Below are 20,159 nucleotides of genomic sequence, written 5' to 3' on the forward strand. Positions count from 1 at the left end.
AGAGGAGAAATCTCATTATTTCATAAGGTAATTACCCCTTTTGTCGTGTTTGCTCGCAGTTGATCCCTTCGGCGATGTTTTTCCTTGTCAGCCACTTAGACTTTCGCCTGTCGGAAAATTGATGGCCAAACTTCTATTTGGCGATCGTTGAAAATTTTCCCTTATAGAAGCGGCTCTCTTCCGGAAAGCGAGCCCGCGAACGGTCCAATTGCTGGAAAGTAGCGAGGCACAAATTCCAGTTAAATCAATTGTTGAGAATTCCTTTTAATTTCTAACTCAATAAATCAGAAATGATTGTGTAAAGCTTCCTCCTTTCTGCCTCGGTGAAAGGCTTTTAAAAGCTCCCCCTTCTAAAAACGCACACAGGGGGCTACTGCGCCGTGCCCACTCTGGTTGGCTGACCGACCGATAAAACAAGACACAGGAGAGCACCGCCACGGCTCAAAATTAGATAAATTGAAAATGTACGTGATTCATGGCAATTTAAAAGGGGCCATTTAGTTGAATTCAGCAAAAAAAAAACGAACCGAAAAAAAATCTAATAAACGATAAAACTAATGTACCTATCTGTTAACCCCCTTTCCTCCTACCCGCAAGGACTACGAGACCAACGGTGGTCATGTTGACAAGTTTTTGTTTTCTTTCATCGCTTAAAAATAAATGCTTTGAACTTATTACCGTTTGCCATTAACCTCGTTTTGGTGTTTCTTCTTTTTTTACTTGCTGTCCCTATCGGAGGGAGGGGGGAAAGTAATCAGACCCGTCTAGCAGTTTTTTTTTTTTTTGATTTTTACTTTTTCGATCGAGGGTTGCCAGACAGCAAACCGGTGACGAATCCTCGAAGTTCCTCGAAGTGAAGCGCAACAGTACAGAAAGCAATAAATGGTGAAGTCCCCCTAATCACGTGCGCTCTCATCTACAATCGTCGTCATGCGTGATTATAATTGTTGTTTTTTCGTTATCGGTAAAGGCCTTCGTGCTCATGGGAAATAAGCAATTTGGAACTATTAACGGGAAATTAAGGTGGAAAAATTGCCGATTTCTTCCCATATTGTTGGTGGCAGGGACGTTGAATTAGGAACAGTGATTGACTCCAACCCAAGGACTGGTTTTGCCTTCATGAAATATATGACCTGCATTATGTATAATTGAACTCACAAATATCGAAGTTGTGAATCGTAAAATACTGTTTTTTTTTTCTTTATACGGATGAAAAGATTGCTTAAATACCTTTCAAATGTTTTTCAATTTCTCTACAAAGACTAGAAAAGGGAAAATTATCCCAAATTGAATTCAAAATGTGAAAAACGCCCCATAAAAGGGCCAACAAACTCAGAATAGTGGAAAACGCATCTGAATATTTGAAATGAACAGTCAAGAAAATAAAACAAAGTTGAGCTCAGAATAGAGGAAATGTTTCTGAACTCCTGCTTTTTTTGCACATTTTTCAAAATGAAATTGTTTTCAAATTTAAGTTTAATTCGAATATTCCGTCGTTTCGTCCTTTTCCTGAAGGTCTTTTTCGTAACAAAAAGTCAAAAGCCAAGCCAATAAATTCAGAATAGCAAAAAAAATGCATGAGAGTGTTCAATAGCCAAAGGAAACGGAAAAACACCTCCGAAGACCAGGAAAGGCTAAAGTAGTTGTACTCAAAATAGCGAAAAAATGCCTCGGAGTGCCGAAAAGACTTGTACAAATAATCCCAAGTTTAATACGGAATAGAGAAAAAACGTTATCATGACCAATGTTTTTTTCTTTATTTTGAAAGGCCAATGAAGAGAAAGTTTGCACAAAATAGCTGAAAAACACTTCTAAATACCAAATAGGCCAGACGACAGTCCATCCCAAATTCGTAAAAAAAGTGTAAAATTTAAGGAAAATAGAATGGGGAAAATGGGTTTAAAAACTTTAAAAAGAACCAAAAGGCAAAAATCTCAATCTGAGTCCGAATGGCAAAACACGCTTTCAAAGATCAGAAAGAAAACAATTGAAAATCGGGTTCAGCACTTTTTTCCATTTTATTGATAAAACTGGTCAACGCGGACTTTACTCTATAGTTCGAACTGGGAAAATATGTGAGATTAAGCTTTTTGAGCGTTCCTATGAATGTTGCTGCCTCTAGCCGTATCAAAAGTGCGTCAATAAGCTGCAGATTATTTATTCACCGGATTCGTCGTTTTTCTGTTTCTTCACGTGAAAATTCATTCAAGTCTCTGAAAACTTTATGCGCTTCCGACTTGGTTGGGAGAACCAAAATTCACAGGAATGGTTAAAAAGCTATATTCTTTCATATTTTTTAGTAAGCTCTAGAACCAGGCTTCGGAAAAGTACTGCGATGCGACTGTATACTGACGACTGAGCTCTTTTTTTAACTATAACAGCTTCATAAATAAGAGCTCAGATACAGCTAAAGCTTATACATACAGGCAACGAAGATGTCTACATATGTTGCCCATTGTTGATATTACTCGAAAAAAAACGTGTTTCGCACCGCCTCGCTTTCCTTGTCTGCCTTACTCTGCTGAATCATAATCACCTGACCTGAGGGGATGAAAAATAACAGCTTGTTTGACATTGCATGTGTGCGCTGTCGTCAGTGGCTGTCGGGTTGTGTACCGAACGTATAGGGAGTAGAGAGAGCTATGCAATACAATGAGATCCAAATTAATTTAAAATTGGCTGGCACGGAAAGCAGTACTCTTCAGAAGGCTGCCTAGAGCAAATCGTGTTTTGCGCTATTTTCGACCAGTTGTCAACACAGGATTGCCCTAGAGCCCAAACAGGGAAACAGGGATTATAACTGTAACCATTCATGTGACATTGGGTGCTCCTAGCATAGTCAGAGGTGCGTAAATCGTATCATGTTGTTCACTAAATAGATCACAACATTTTTTTTTTCAAAATGCATAGCTTTTCAAATATACGACTTCAACCAAATTTATATCGCAAAAATACAGCAATCTTCCGACGTTTCACCTTTTTCCTAGTGACCTTCTTCGGAATAACAAGACAAATTTATATATTATTGTTAATTTTACCTTCAACGTTTGTTCTTATAATCGGTTTTTGATTATAATGAAGGATTGTGCAACATTCATAAATGTGTTTTACATATATGAGAAAAAAAATTTACTTCACAAGGTTTAAAAATTCACAAAAATAGCTGAGTTATAAGCTAATGTGTCTTTGAAATCCAAATTTTAATTAAAAGTAATTTTAAACGCCGTTTCCTTGAAACTATGAACTTCGAGATGTGCCAGTGCCACACGAAACCTACAATAAGAAAAGAATGTTGGAATGTGGTCTTTTCGCTTTGTTAGAGACCGAGTATTCCTCTGCATCCCCCCTTGTGAGTTGGGTGGGTTTTTGATTCATTTTGATTAGATATGACGTATAATGTGAGATTAATTTTATTTATAAATTATAAAATACAATCAGAAGTATTAGGGCATATAAAGAAATATGGCTGCACTCCATAGCTGAAATACTTAAATTCGAAAAAGAATAAAAATAAATTTGAAAAACATATGGAAAGTGTCCGTTATATTGTGTTTCCAAAAAAAAAGATGAACTTTTATGAAACAAATTCATGGCATATCAATAGTTGTTGTTGTGCTCCTTTCTGCGGCTGAAAACATGAATTGAAATTAGTTATTACAACAACATTGCAGCGCTTGCACATAGGTGTCGCTTCTTTCTACAACGATTCACCGCATAAAATCATCAAAACAGATCAAAATATAAACAAAAACATGAAACTGCTGGCATAACGCACGTAAAAGCAACATCAATATCAGCAAATACCGTGCATCCTACCCTACCAGTTCGCAAAATAGTCTATAGGGCTGTTTAATCATCAATTACTTGACAGATTTTTATCCTTTTAGCAGCAAAAAATTTCGATTATCCACGATTAATGATAACTATCATTTTTTTTATTTCATTTTCTAAAAAAAATCTCTAGAACGTATGAGCTTTTCGGTGATCAGGAATGTACCGTGTCTAGCATAGAAACAGACTCTCATATCATTTCTAGATATTATTAATTTATAGCGATATAGAAATTAACAAGATTTCTACTTCTTTACTACTTCTTAAACGCAAAAAAATCAGTTTAGATCAATACTTCATCCAAACGAAAGCAAAACAAAAACCGTGCATAACGTTCTTGTAACCCAGCATTTTTCAAATGCATCTAAACTTTTTAAAACCTTCATATAAATTCCAAGGTACATCTTTATCCGCAGTATATTCTGCAACAACATAAAGCCAGTCGTCGTAGGTTCGAGTCTCGGCTCGGGAGAGACTGTTAGTGTCAGTAGCATCGTAGCGCTAGCCCCGCAATATTTTCAATTTAGTGCAAATGTTATCATTAAAAAATTACAGTTTTCCGCAATTTGGTGAACGCGTAGCGAATTTTCCAATCGATTGTTGCAAAAACCACCCCTAGGGCTCTGATGAAGGCGTTCCGTTGAAAACTGACTGAGTTATGAGCATTTAAAATTGGTCAGTTTTCGTGACGCTCTTAATGTTTTCGGTATTTAAATTTACACTAATTTCCCAAACTGTTGCCGTCCAAGCATTTTCTTACCATCCGACGTTTTGGCCTTTTTAAATGCGGAATCCTCATTGGGATGGAATTCGGTCATTGTATGCTGTTTACTTTGAAATTGTAATTGTAAATTGGAAGTTGTAAACACGGATTTCAAAATGGCCTCTGGAGTTGACTTCCGGTCTCTCTGATTATATATCCCGGTTACAAAAATACCCATAATAGATATTTCTCCTTGATTTTAGCTTTGATTGGTCGAAAACTACGTTCAAAACAAGGATAAACATTTTTCAATAGCACAAGTTACCATCATAACAATTTTCCGCATTTTGATGGATGCGTAACTGATTTTTCATTCGATTGTTACAAGAACGAAAGAATTCGGTTAATCGCTGTTTTTGGTACTTAAATTTACACTCATGTCCCAAAATGTTGCCGTAAGACGTATTTCTACGTCAAAACAATTTTCGTACCATCCAACGTTTTGACCTTTTTAAATGCGGATTTCTGAATTTTTGTTTTGACAAAGACAAACAGTTCGAAAAAGGTTGTGCCTGAGAAATATAATCCTTTTCATGTTGACAAAATACTGCCAACGAGTAAAAAAAGTATAAGAATGATGAACTTATTTAGAATGAGACTTCTTTAATCTGGATTTATTCACTCAGATATCCAATTGGTTGGTTGTTTGCAATGCTTCGGTCTAATATTCTTCCGGATATTTCTCCGCAGAGTCTCATTACTACTTAATCACTTCCTATGATAATGGTCTAGAGTCTATTAATTACTTTACTTTACTCTAACCTATTTTAGTTTCATTTTATTCTTACCTCCACCGTGCAATCAAATCTTTCAAAAATGAAAAATCCTGCCCGGTAGTTTTCGCTCTAATTCCAGTCGACCAGCAGAAAAAGCACTTCTCCTGCACCTAATAATTCCGGAAAACAATAAAACAATACCTGAAGGGTACAGATTTTAATGGTTTTCCGTACACAATGGCAGCAAGCAAGCTCTCGGTAGTTTCCGTGTCCGTGCCACTATTCAAAGTAAATGAAGCCAAAGTTGAACTCAAAACCCAATACCAACCCCCTCGAGCTGGGATAATAACTCGGCATACCCGAAACCAGACACGCTCCTCTTCCCCCGAGGGCAGCCCCGGAAAGAAAAAAAAAAACTAAAATAAATAGTAATAAAAAGTAACCTCGGCTCTGGACAAACACAAAGCGCCTCTTTGTGTCTCGCTCGTTGATTTCCTAACCTCGAAATCAATTTCAGTTGGGGATTGGTTAGATGTTTTTTTTTTTTTTTTATTACAAACCAACCCTGGCAGAACCCGAGAGCAACGCTTAACACTCACACACGCCAACCGAGGGCGGGCGTACAAAGTAATGAAAATGACTTACCTGGAAATTTCAGGAAAGACATTAATGTACCAGTTCCTGATCACGAAATGCTTACGCCCTCCTCCCAGCGGGCGGCGATAGTTTCAAGCAAGCTCGTAAGGAGTTTTTTTTTTGCTTTTTTCGTGCGGCCCATGGCGCCCCCATCGTAAATCACGCACCGGCTCTCTTTGTGCTCGTTGCCACCCACACGAAAACCTACATCATCAGACATACATTAAGCTTTGACAAGCCACAATTTAGATTAAAATTCAATGCCCCTTTCCCCGCTTCTCGGCGGCCAACGTTGGTGGTCGCACCTCCGTTTGAATGATTGCAATTGCGTTACAAGTAAATTAACCCTCTTAGTGTCAGCGTCGCTTACCGTTACTCACCAGCACCAGCAGTTCATAAATTAACATTGAAATTACGGTCGCCTGCAAGATTAGGAGAGCCTGTGAGGGCAACTCTTGGTACGAAAAAAACTGCCCAATACCAGGCGCCACAAGCGACGACGATCGGAATAGTAATTAGTGCTTAAGTAAAGTAACTCTCACTTTCACTCATCACATTTGCAAATAAATCATTGTCCCGCGGGTGAACTACAGTAGTTGGAAACCGACTAATCAGCAGCCGGACGAAAATAGCGCACAAATTCGCTTGGCGCTTTTAATCCTTCGCTGTGATTCATTGGCGCATTTTCTCGGTTAGTGGTATATTTTTTTTTTTGTTTGCTTTTGGTCTCGTCCCGGTACAAGAAGCTTTTCTAGTAGGATGCAGGACATGACACCGAAGATCGCATTAACACATCACTGTATGTGTTTGCCTTTGGGAAGCGGTTCGATAGGGTGATCAGCTCTGATCGAAAAAAGTCTGATTATACGCTTGGCACAAGTTGCGTTATAGTTTTGCACCATGCCTTAGACACACATGTGCATCAAAGATCGTCCTGTCAAACATGTGGCGACCTTCATGCAGAGTTTAAATACTTCTTACCAAGTTGGAACAGTAAGAAGGCAACCCTAGCCCGTAAAACAAAAAAATCTCTGTCCTACAAATCTTCCATTCGTCCGAAGGCGGTAAACGTGCTCCCTTCCGACACTTCGTTGTTTATTTAATTTATTATTTATGTATGTAGATATCGGAATTATGTAAATCTTTTTGTTTTCGTTCAGGCGCAATTTGTACACTTTCGTTTTTTCCTCTCCCTCTCCCTCCCTCTGTCTTTCTCTAGCTACTCAAAGTAACTTTTTTTTCGCGTCCTAACCACCATTCTGCATTTAGTTTTCCCAGTTCTTGCACTATACCGTATCCGCTGTTCGCTGACGAGTTAGACTAACGATCGAACACGCCACGGAATAAAATATTTGCCGTCAATTATGTGATGAAAGCGCACCCTTTTGCTTGACTTGAACTGCGACTTCCTCCACCCCCCCACAACCGCGCTTGCCGTGTAATCCTGTTCTTGTCACAACATTCGAATTCTTCATCGCTGTTTGGGAAGTTTATTTTCCCCCACCACCCTTCCTCCAGTTGCCGGCCTAGTCTAAGCGCAGTCTACCGTGAGTCGGGAAAGGAAGAAACGGAAGTTAACTTCCACCTCCCCCAGCCATCCACGCCTTGCGATGATTTGGTCCGAGGAGTGATAACCGAAAAAAGTGCGATTATTGAAGAAACCCTGGCCGCACACTCACACACACACACATTTCGTTCAATTTCACCGAGGGCTCTTTCTTCGGTTATGGTTATTTATGTATATAAATATACCCAAATGATTTTAATTGAAGCCCCCAGCAGCAAGGCAGAGCAACTTGCCGAGAAGTAACGCTAAAAGGCTAACGCAATTTTGACCGGAGGAAAATTTTAATCAGACTAAATTATGGCACCCACTTGCGTTCCTCCATCTTGCACCCCGATTCCATAAATGCTTCTAGTAGTCACAAAATGTGGTTCATAATTTTACCCCGAAAAATGGAAGAGAATCGTAGAACACTCCAACTACTGACAGTTAAAAAAATAAACAAAATTTACATTCTAATTGTTCCTCAAAAAAAAAACAAAATCACCTCTACTTCGTAGGTGGTTTAGATACTTTGACGTGTCTGAGTGAAATGTATTACAATCCGCTCAGTAAAACTTCCAATCATCAGCGGTTGAGCACTTTTTTTCCTCGGATAATCGAAAATTTATTCAAATTATTTGCTTAAGAAAACTTTCCTTCCCAAAAGGATGAGAACGAAACAAAGGTTTGTCAATTTGTGGCACCATGAGAAGCTCGAGCACCACCAGCACCAGCACCTCGCCTGCTGGGTTTATGTCACTGCTTTGCCTAGCTTGCAGCAGGCGCAATAGGATTTTAATTCAAATGTAAATAATTAAATCATATCGTTCCCGATGAATTTCATCCGCCCGCCTCCCAAGCCCAACCCACCCAATCGCCTGATCACAGGAAAAATTACAGCTTTGCTGGGTGCCCCACATCTGGAGCTCCGGCTTTCCGTCCCAATCAACAGTATGACGACACCAAGTCCTTCGCATGTCTCATCTCTATTATTTTTAACATTAACAAACATGGCTTGAATGCCGTGTTCCGGCATTTGGGAATCCTCTGATGTAGCAACATAAGCGAATAACAATCAGCTTTCTGCTTTTCAGTTTCTGTGTAATAAATGTGTTTGCTGCTTCTGGAAGCAGCCAGTAGAAACTATGCTCCCCCCCACCACCACCACCCCTAGGGCTCTACAAGCTTTCTTCTAACTCATATCCCACCCTCCCCCCACTCTTACTGGCTCGCTGCCACCAAGATAAAACAGAGCTCATCTCTACACACCGGAGTAGACATCATTTCATGCATATCGCACAAAAGAAAGGATTTTCACCCCCAATTGTGCCACCACTCAAGATTGTTTCCCCACCCCACCGCCGCCGCTGGTGAAACTTCCCAATCAGAAGCAATAGCACGGAACGAACCGACAGAGAGAAGCTTCGCATATAAAAAACAGCAGATTCAATATTTAAAATTGAATATTTTTCAATATTAATAAAACTATTCATGCAATATCAGGGTCTAGTCTAGTGAGTGAAACTAGCGTACGGCCCTTTCTTCCTGCTGAGATCGTCATCATTCTTAACCTCTATTCTTCCGGTGCTGCCCGGGCCCGGGCAAAGAAGAATGCGACATTCTCTCCGGATGAAGCACACACGCAATTTGGAGAGCTAAACTAATATCGGTAATGATCTTCTATGGTAGTGATCGTATATACCGGAAGGGTACTCAGAGCGACGGCGGGGCGGGTTCAGCCACAGTCTGGATTTATTGGAAGACGACGACGAGGACGATGATTGGAAATGAACTGCTCTTTTGTATACCAGCTGTAGCAACGGCAGCTGGCCTGAAAAATCTCCTGATGCTTGTCGTTGTTCCATTTTTAATAATATTAAAAATTTGCTTCCACTTCGGTAAGCTTCGGCAGTACCGGGTGAGTGGTTCGGTACGCAAACCCTCAATGGGGCGGAAAGTGAAGATATATGCTGGTAGTTAGGGGGTGGGGAACAATTTGTGTATGGGGGAATTTATTTCCTAACTAAGTGGAAATATCGAACGAAAAAAATTAGAGAGGCTTTTAATTAACATACATCATTAACAACAGCGGTTCTCATGTGCTGCCTTGGGGAACATCAAGTTTTTTTAAAAAATGTGGAGAAAATCAACTGCAATTGAAAGTAATTACTAGTCGTGCCGTGATTGACAGGAAATCAAAATTCAATCAAAATTTTGATCGAATTGGGAAAACCCTATTCATGTAAAGTGACCACATAATCAAACAAATAAGGTGCGGGTGTCAAATTTAATAGAAGTTGTGAGCAAAATTGAAACACTTCCAAAATTCGAAACAAAATTATTGATTTCAATAACTAAACTGAAATAAAATAAATTTTAAAAAATTCTAAAAATAATAATAGATCGAAATTAGGCTAAATTAAAACAAAGAAAACTCACTAAAATTTTGGATCCGAAGCTAAGTTAAAAAAATAAACAAACCTAAATGAGAATGAGACAAAATAACAAAACAACTAAAATTCGAACCTTTCAAACAAAATAGTAAAAAATGCTTACAAAATTGCGACAAAATGATGTAAAATTTCAGCAACAAAATTAAGGAGTTCAATAAAAGACTATGACCAAACAGACGAGATGTCACACAAAAGTGATACAAAGTTAAGTCGGAACTGAGGTGAAATTAAGGAAAACACGAAATTAGAAAAAAATGGCAACAAAAATCAGCTGAACAACACAAAATTTGTCGAAACCAAATAAAAGTGATGATGACATTGAATGCCAAATTCGAACAAGATTTGGACTAAAATTTGAGAAACAAAACTGAACGAAAAATAGCATGAAATTTAGACGAAATTGTAAAATAAATGAAAATTGTAGACGATGTTGCAATGATCAAATATACATAGAATTGATTGAAAATGAATGAGATGGAAGGAATGTACAACGTCGAGCGAAATTCATCGTCTAAATGAACTGAAAATTTAACAACATCAAAATAGAAATTATGACGAAATGTCATAACCGGAAGACAAATCGAATTTAAATAACCAGAACCTTAAAATTTGTTTGTATTTGTACCATTAGTGAGAAACGTTAGACCAAAAAAATTAAATCATTTTCGTTCGTTATAGTTGTATCAAATGGAAATAAAATTACAATAAAATTGTTTGCAAAAAGAAAAAAAGCAAAAACACAACAAATAAAAATAATAAGCCGAATAGTCAAAATAAAACACAGAATAATACGACATAATAAAAAAAGACATTAAAATTAATCAAAAACAGAATTGCTTTTCAAGAGTTCAAGAAATTCGAAAATTAATTCTCGTAAAGCATAAAATAAAAATAATACAGAACAGAAGAAATGAAAAAATAAAAAAAATATCTAAATTGGAGCAAAACAACGATAGTGTGAAAAAAGAATTAACCAGTTTCCAAACAAAATTCTCAACAAAATGGAAAAGAACAATTTTTTTTCATTCGTTCTAAAATTAAACACAAAATCCAAAACAATAGAAATTATTTGAGCTACCTGCAACAAAGCTATGATAAAACTTGTTAAATAACTTTCACAAAATATTGACGAAAGTAAAAATTTATATTTGTAATAACGTCATTGTTTGTGGCAGAACACGTAATATCAATTCTGGATAAATATCAGTAAAAAATTGATTCATTACATCCCCCCCTTTTAAAAAATTAAAATTTACTCAAAACAATCTATAAAATCAAATGAAATTGAAACATATTTGTGACAAACTCGGAAAAACTTCATGTCTTATTGATTGAATTGCGAATGAATTTTACAAGAACCACAAAAATTGAAACCCAATTGAAAAAATTAACAATGATGCAAGCTAGAAAAAGTTTTCAGTCGAATTTAGAGTGTACAACATAAAAAAGTGCCAAAACAATGCAAAGTATTGGCAAAATAATGAAACACAAACTACACAAAAATTGTTTGAAAAACAGAAATAACGGAAAATATGAAAATGAAAATCAGCCAATCAAGCCAATGAAAATCAAAATGAAAGACAGAAAAAGTATGATCAAATCAAAAAAAGATTGGTAAAAATTTTGAAATATAACAAACTTTTTATTAAAAACAAAATCAAAAAATAAATTAAAATTAAAAAAAAATAATAAAAGTTGCTACAAAATAACGGAAGAGTGAAAAAAATTAGAACAAAAGCAAAATGAAACACGAAAAACTATTTTTATTTCCAAAAAGAATCAAATCCAGAATGAACCCCTGAATCAATAAAAGCGATCCAAGAGAATGAAAACAAAATTTTGATATCATTTGTTGAATAACTCCTACAAAATACTGACAAAAGTGTGAAAAAACTAAGTGAATATTGAGTCGAAAGTGAGTTTAAGAACTGGGAGTTGGAATAAAAACAAATTTGAAATGAGCTGGGAAAAACTACAAGTCATATAAAAAAAGCTAAAAAGGTTGTTCATAAGACACGACCGCAACATTACGGCGAATGGCAACAATCTGTCTTATATCAACGTATTTGGGGTGATCAATTTAATGGTGTGAAGCAGTAAATTACAGTGATAATTCTCTTTTTAATTACTTGATTGGTAACCTTGAAGAGAAGCGTTGATTTTGTGTTGCCATGGGATGACAAGGGATGATTCTAGTTCTACTGTACTGTTTGTTTCGCACACACTGCAAGCAAGCAAACAAGACATAACGATCATACACAAGCAGTTGCCAAATAGCTAACGCGGCGCAAAAGATCCAGAAAAAGTTACTAACATGTTCGGACATGTTCAGTAATGCGGTGCAGTGTTGTGGTCCGCAGATTGGTCCGTCTGCTGTAGAACGCTGCGTTCGAATTAGTCGCCTGCTTGGTCTTGCTGCTCACTAGTCACTTTTATACATGACTAGTGAGAGGTCAACTTCCGGTAGACGTGTCTCTGTGGACTAGAGCGAGTAAACAAAAACAAATCGGTTAAAAAGCCATTGTTTGTCTACTCATGCGTCGGCTCAACAAGTCTCTAGATTTTTCAATAGTACAATAGTTAGCATTACAAAATCACAATTTTCTGCATTTTGGTGTACACAGGAGATTTTCCAATCGATTCCTGTAAGTTTGAAAAAAATCCGTTGAAAAATGAATGATTTTTAAACATTTCAGAGTGGTCAATTTTCGTGACGCTCCCGATGTGTTCGGTTTTTAATTTGTACCCCTATATATGTGCCGTAAGACGTAATTCTACGTCAAATTTTCAAGACAGTTGTGACTAAACAGACGAAACTTGGACAAAAATGCTGATAAACTTAAAGCAGTGATGGCATGAACTCGTGCAAAGTTGAACTGAGTAACACTTTTCCAGATTTGAATCCAACTGAATCTGCTTCCTCTCGATAGTTTGAGTTTTTTTTTTTTTGCACCGCACACTCTGATCAATTGAGTTTAAATACGTGCAATGCATGCGGTGCACGATGTATCCAGCGATGCAGGCGATGCTGTAACGCGATCAGTTTTGTTTTTAGATCGAATTTATGCTTTCAAAGGACAATGCAACAAACTGTTGCAGCAGACGCGGCGCGAATTTCATCGCATTTCGATTTCTATGCAAATGTTGTTATGCAGGATTAAAGCTCAAATCCAACTCAAGTGTAATACACTGTTAGTAGGGTTCACGTGCAAACCGAAGATAAATGTGCAAACAAGTTTTAAAACTCACAGCCACACTGCCTACTCTGACTTAAAGCGAAATTATTTTGAAATTTGGGGAAAAATAGACAATATTGATGCAAACTTGAAACAATAGTACAACAATACTGCAAAGTTGTGGCGAAATAGTGGAACACAAAATTTAATCAAACTTGAATAATTGTGTAGCAGTTTGACGATGATGAATTGAAACTTAGTTGAACTGAAAATGTATGAAAATTGATGAAAAAAAATAATTGAGAATGATTAAGGTGAATACCCGAGTTGATACCCGAGTCAAAAAAAAATATGACAAAAAGTTGGACAAAAAATTGACACGGAAATATAACATAAAAATAAAACCGAACTTTTTTAAATAAAAAAAAATTAACCGACTTTGTCCGATGGATGAACAATAACAAAAATACGTTAAAAAAATTAATTGGTATTTTGTATGAAACATTTCAACAAAATCAGGTCGAAATTGGTTTAAAACGTAACGAAAATATAGTAACAATTCTTATAAGCAAAATTAAGCTGTCGAAATCATATGGAAAACAAACCAAACTGTGAGCAAATTGCGCTGAATATAAATTAAATTGTGTCAAGATTAAGCCAAAATACGTACATTCAGTATAGTTCGAGTACCATAAAAGGAAAATTTTGTAAAATAAGACGGAACTTACTGATAAATTTTCGAAATGAGTGAAATAAAAATCACATCGAAAATCATTGAAACAAACTATACGGAAACAGTTAACTAAATTAAAACAAAATAATGACAAAATTAAAAAATATGTAGTATTAGAACCGAAAAAATAGGAAAAAATTGAGACAAAACGAAAAAATGGAAAGGCCACTTTTCTTTCCTCATTTCTCAATTCGAAGTCCTGAATGAAGAAAAGAAAACCATGAACATCATGTAAACAAGCTTTTGATAAGTTTTCACAGTCGAATTTACGACAAAAAAATGTAAATATATCACAAACTTCATTTTATTATCACACAGCCAATAAGAGCAGCTTGATTAACTATAAACAGGTAATTTTTCAGCATTTCATCGAACTCAATTTCGATTCTAACGATCTAATTTACCTCGTGATGGTGATTGAATAGTTTCTTTTCCGAGTTAGAATCGGAACCATTTGCATTTCATCGTAGAGAAAACATTTCGGTTCGAAAACACATCCAATTCAGTCGAATCTGAGGCACTTCTGGCTCTAGTATAACATACATAACCCAGCGAGAGGGAGAAAAAAAACCTACTCCGGAAACTTTTCCAATCATCATCATCACCATCACTACTAGTTCGAAATGACTTAACCCTGAGAACAAAAAAAAAATCAGCTTTCGGGATGATTCCCGTTCCCTCCTTTCGATGTGCGCAAATAATTACCGCAATAGTGGTTGGGGGAGGTGGGAGGGAGTACAATTTCTACTTAGTCTCACACATCATACAGCTGCCTCCAATTAGCCTCATCTGATGAGATCGAGAAAACATATGTACTTTTATAAAAATGTCGGCCCAAACCACCGAGATCATCTCCATACCACAAACCCGGGAAAAACCGTGAATTAATTCAATTTCATAACAAACTTTCTCCGCCCGGTGAGTGCCCCAATCGAAGGGATGCGCTTGGTACTCCACCACGCGCGAGCAAACAGCCAGCCCCCCGCTCGAACCGGTCAGCCTATCTTCGGATCGGATCTATTATTATCGAAGCCGAACCGTGCGAAGACGAATCGCAATTATCGGACCGCCGGGCACGGCCACCAATTGCGGCCGTATAAGGACGACCTATAATAGAAAAACTGCGTGCATGAGGCTATTTTTTCCCCGCCGCCGTCTCTCGGCCCCGGGATCCGGACCGGACCCTTTCAATCAGTCATTTCCACCCAAGCTCTAATTATTTCGGCCTGGCAAACCTTATTTCCCCGTCGTGCAGGATATGATGGGTGTGTTCCCGGCAGCTTTTAGAGCTGTTGTTTATTCTTACGATTCCGAACAAGCCTTCGGTTTCTATCATATTGGTTTGGTGGAGACGACTGGTATTACTTGAATCATTATACTAGTTTGGCTGGGCGAAGAAACACGAAAGGAACTGGACGGACTCGCGGTAATCACCGTCCGTCCGGGTGGTTTGGGGGGTAAAGACACGCCAGCACATGAAAAACAATCAAGTAATTGATTCTCCAATCGCGATTTGCGCGCGCGTTCTTTGAAAACCGCACGGACTAGTAGGTAATTACTAGCCAAATACACCTACCGCAAGCGACGTTTGGGGATAGGACAGAGAGAAAAATGGAATCCCTCGCGAGATTACGTCATGGTCGAAAAGCGCGAGGAGCTTCTTTACTACTACCGCCCTCGATTTGGATGGCGATTTGGTGGCAAGTATGACCACGGAAGGGAGGGGGGAGGCTCATGTGTAATGGTTTTAATTAATCCCTGTGCGCTTCGGGGGGCTGGTCTGGCTGGTGCACCGGAAGAGGAAACGCCTGGGAGGGCAGAAAATTAATGCCAGCCAGACGTATAGTTTTTTTTCGGTTATACCTACCAGCACCCTGATCACCCACCAATCATTAAGCTTTATGGGTGATGGGGGCGCGCTTAAACAAGCCTATTGTTTGTAATTTCATGTAACGGGCAACAGACTATTCAACTGGCAGTAGTGGGGAATGGTAATTAATGTGTGTTTGTAGAGAGGTTTATTTCTGGTAGTCAACTCAAAGTGAGATTAGTTTGTTTTGAAATTTTTAACGTGTCTGCGGAATGGCCAAAGATTCTTTGGGAAATGGCTGAGCACTTACAATACATTCCAGAGTAATTTTTCAAGTAAGCTTCGCCTCAAATTAATATTAGAATCTTATAGATTCCATTATTATTTTCAGCCTTCCAGTTTATTTGATTCATCTATATTCAAAAAATTGAATTTTAACCTTTGAGGTCAACACAAAAAGCGCTTCTGCAAACGCAACACTGTGAAAATCGAATTAAAAAACAAAAGCAAAAAAATCGACATTTATTTGCACCATTTACGGTGAAAACAGCAGCACTGTCTGTCCATTCAGCCATGTATACAAGCTTTCATGCAAGCGTTCATATGGGAGCTTGACGCTATTCTTGATTGTCACATTCAATGTATGATGGATGATTTTGGAAGTAATGAAAAAATGATTTTTAAACTGCCTCCTGCCTTTGCACTGTACTTATCTTCAGCAACAGCGCTATAATATTCACTTTCGCTATCACACGTGATTCCATCATTCTGAATACACCACTAAATTAGTTTTATACATTCAACAGTGTTGCTGATCAATCACAAGTTTTTAACGTGGGTCAAAATTCAAACTTTTTCTCGCAGCTCATGAAACGTTTTATGTAAGGTTTTAGGGTTCATTAACTGTGCCGAAATCAAATATATTTTCAAGTGGACCAAGATATAACGTTTTTACTGTGATTCAGACTGAAACTGTTCCTAATAATTAAATAACACTGGTCAACGCAGTTGTGACCCTAAATCGCAAGCAGGAAAAATTAAATTCCTGTGAATCTTGGTGCCTGTAGACACAAACCTTTTTTTCAGAGACTTGAGTTTTCTCGTAAAAATAACGTTGAAGCGACAAAGCTTGCGAGCACTTTGACGTAAGTTGAAGCGTTTTGACAATGGCTAGAGGCACCTTATTTCGCAGGAATAGTTATAAAGCTATAATCTTGCTACAGTAACTATTCTGAGCATTAGGGCAGCATTTTATCAGCCTTTGCTCGAGGAGTAGGTTGTGCATCATCCAACTTTTTTGATGGTCTTCCAACCCTTGTTTTCAACACCAGCGCACAGTGGTCCAAAAATCCAAGAAGTGGAAGTTTATTCCTAGCTCTTTTCACCTTCATCCTAGCTTAATAGTGTCTTCAGAACAGTTGTTTGTACGAATGACCCGCATAATCTCGAATTGTCAAAAGTCATAAAAAGTTTACTGTATTAAAAAATAAAAAAATAAAAAAAAAAAAAAAAAATGACATGTTTGTGCTAAGAGACAGAGGACAAAGTTGTAGAAAATATAAAAATATGAAACTTTACTGAGCAAACAAAGTTCCTATCTTCATTGAGTACAAAGTTATAAAGTATATTCTATGGAAGTTACTTAAAATAAGTTTTTTGTACTTAACTTTTGTTAGTTGCATTTCACAAGAATACGTTGTTTGGAGAGAATGTTAGGGCACACAAAACACACATTCTTGCCAAAGACTACACATCTCCAGGACTTTTCCTCACAAAGTTATAACATATTTAAACTTATTTTTTCGAAAACTTCAAAAACCAAAGTAAAAAATCAGTACTTTTCCTTAAAGTTAAGCTCAAGTACTCAAAACTATTTTTAATTCCATTTGTCTCAATCCACTCATATTAGAGTACGGTGAGCATATGTTACAGCAGGTTTTCATATATTATTTATACTAACTTTTTTGTGTTAAGAGATAAAAGAATGGTTTATTTGGTAAAGTTTTGGAGCATGTAAAAATATGAAACATTGCAGAATGAAAAAAAATTCTACCGTCACTGGATACAGAGTTACAGAGTAGTTTGTATAAAAATTACCTAAAATTTAGTTTTTTATACTGCATTTTACTAGAAAACATTGTTCTAAGGAAGCATTCGGACATACAAAACACGCGTTTTGGTCGAAGACCACACATCTTCTGGATTTTCCCTACAAAGTCTTTGCACATTTTAGGTTATTTTTTCGTTAACCTTAAGGGCCAATTAGTCTATTTCTATTTTAAAATCAACTTTCCTCGGTGAAATTGTATGTTTTATTATAGCAAGTAAAATTACAGAACATTGAAAAAAAATGTAGAAAATCATTATGAAAAGTTATGATTGAGAGGTATTCTATAAAAAAAAAACTTTACAATAAATAGGCAAAAGAAATATGGTGTCTACAGCATTGTTTCTCATAAATTAAATAAAACAAATTGGATTTTTATATGCAAAAATGAGAAATGTAAAAGTCGTTTGCCACTTGCGGGTGAATGAATGACAAAATTGCTATTTCTATAAAATAGAGAATAATTAATGAAACAAGTTCGCTAAACACACTACAACTCTTAAAGCGACGATTCATTATGATTTTGTTATATTTTTTTATTTGAAGAAGTTCATCAAAATATGGTGAAACGTCGGAAAAATATAGAATAAAAAAATCATGTTAATGGGATTTATGATCATGCTCCGACATTCATTCCCTTCTCCCGAAGTTGTATGAGTGCAAAACACATCAGTCGCCAGTTCCCAAGTCTTCCCCGTGGCTGTGATTGATTGCAAACCGCCATCCGCGAGAATGGGGGTGTGGGGGAGGTTTAGATGCATCTGCATTAGCCATTTTGACGGCAATCGATGACACACCATCTAGAATAGAAATGGTTTCACACCAAAACCGCATCATTGTCACGTGGCGTTCTGTCGCTAAACGATAAGTAACCTACGGGGGAGAAGAGCTGCTGGAGGCTGGTGACACCAGGCGCGGTGTATACATTCTAATTGATTGCACCATTGTTGTCACTGTAACTGTCCTCGTATCGTCACAGTGCCGGGTTGTATGCACCACACCGTGAGTTCCAGCCAGCCGCCGCATCGATTTGATTGATGTTTGCTGTGGAGTCCCAATGCGCGAACCGACGACGACCGCACGCACACACACTCTCTCGAAGCTGCTCAGTTTATTCGTTCCAGGCTAATTCTCTGATGAAGATGAAGCTGATATCCGATGCGACCTGAAAGAGTGTGAGAGAGAGTTATACGAAATTTATTCATATTTCAACCGACGGTCGTTTTTCTAATTAATGGTTATGCAAATCGCGGCACAGATCCTAATCCTGCAGACAAAACACTTGCCACGATCCGCGCACTTAGGCAAATTGGTTGTTTCAGCTCGAACGCGGAAATAGTCAAAAAAAAAAATAGTTCAAAACCCGGAAGCGTGCGCCGAACTGACAAGAAACCGATCACTCTCACTGTTTAATTTAGTTCTAATGAAATTTCCGCGTCCCGATGCGCGCGAGCTGTGGATGTGGGACGACCATCGATCCCGTCATCGGTGGCGGTGACCCGCGTGATTGTGTTTACCATTAATAGCAGCACCCCCGTCCGAGGGTCTCTAGCGACGTCGTCCGACAGTCAAGCAAAACTAAGTGCAGGGTGAAATTTTTAATTGAATTTCCGTGCTGACCGCTGGAATCGATGCCAAGCGTTGTACGAATATTCAATTTCTTACGGAAACCCGAAAGTTTGTTTCTCTGCTTGTTGAAGAGACAAAAGTAAAAAATATTGATTGATTTGTAAGAATGTTTTTACCCCTAAAACTAGAACAAAATCGAATACATTAACGAGGTAAATAGACCGCTTGCTTCGATAATAATTTTTATCACTTGACAAGGTACTTGTTGTGCCTGTTGTCGTTGTTACCGTTGTTGATTTGCTCGGTTAGACCCTCGGAGAAGGCAAGCTCGGCCCCAGTTCGGCTTCGGCTTGTCGTCCCAGTTGAGTGTTCATTTGCAATTAAAAGCGGGTGGGTTTTTAATTAGAAAATCGATTAAAAACTCCCGCAGCCGACCCGCAACTCTTTCGGTGGGTTGCCTCATCTGCCTTCTTCCTTCTCCTCCTCTCCCTGAAGAACCATTCTTGTGGATAGGAAATTATAGCGATGATTATAACCCGATTGGTTCGCTGTAATTGTGTGCATTGTTCTTTCGGAGTTGTTCTCTCGGTACAGGCCATTACAATCTACTTCACAGTGTGCGCGCTCTTGTCTTCCTCGTGTCCCACAACCCCAACCCCTCCCAGAGTGTCTCCCCGTTAATGAAAGCGATTGATTGAGTTCCTAATGGGATTAAACTCGGCCCGGTCGAAGCGTCCCAGCGCTCGCACCGAACAGGCCGAGGCGGTGCGGTACATGGTACTAAATTTAAATTCAGGTTAGCCTATCATTTTTTCCTCG

The 20,159-nt window shown here is 37.9% G+C and overlaps 1 protein-coding gene and 1 long non-coding RNA gene across 10 annotated transcripts in view; one reads left to right on the forward strand and one right to left on the reverse strand.

Moving 5' to 3' along the window:
- LOC129733208 (protein abrupt) overlaps nucleotides 1-20,159 on the forward strand; it is a 166,249-nt gene that overhangs the window by 127,042 nt on the left and 19,048 nt on the right. The gene's annotated exons all lie outside the window — the stretch shown is intronic.
- LOC129733210 (uncharacterized) lies at nucleotides 18,049-19,517 on the reverse strand. Its single transcript, XR_008729444.1, has 3 exons — nucleotides 19,289-19,517; nucleotides 18,649-18,936; nucleotides 18,049-18,571 (listed from the first exon to the last, which is right to left on the reverse strand). It is a non-coding gene; the product is annotated as an uncharacterized LOC129733210 (long non-coding RNA).

Source organism: Wyeomyia smithii, chromosome 3, assembly GCF_029784165.1.
Source record: "Wyeomyia smithii strain HCP4-BCI-WySm-NY-G18 chromosome 3, ASM2978416v1, whole genome shotgun sequence".
Classification (NCBI taxonomy): Eukaryota; Metazoa; Arthropoda; class Insecta; order Diptera; family Culicidae; genus Wyeomyia; species Wyeomyia smithii.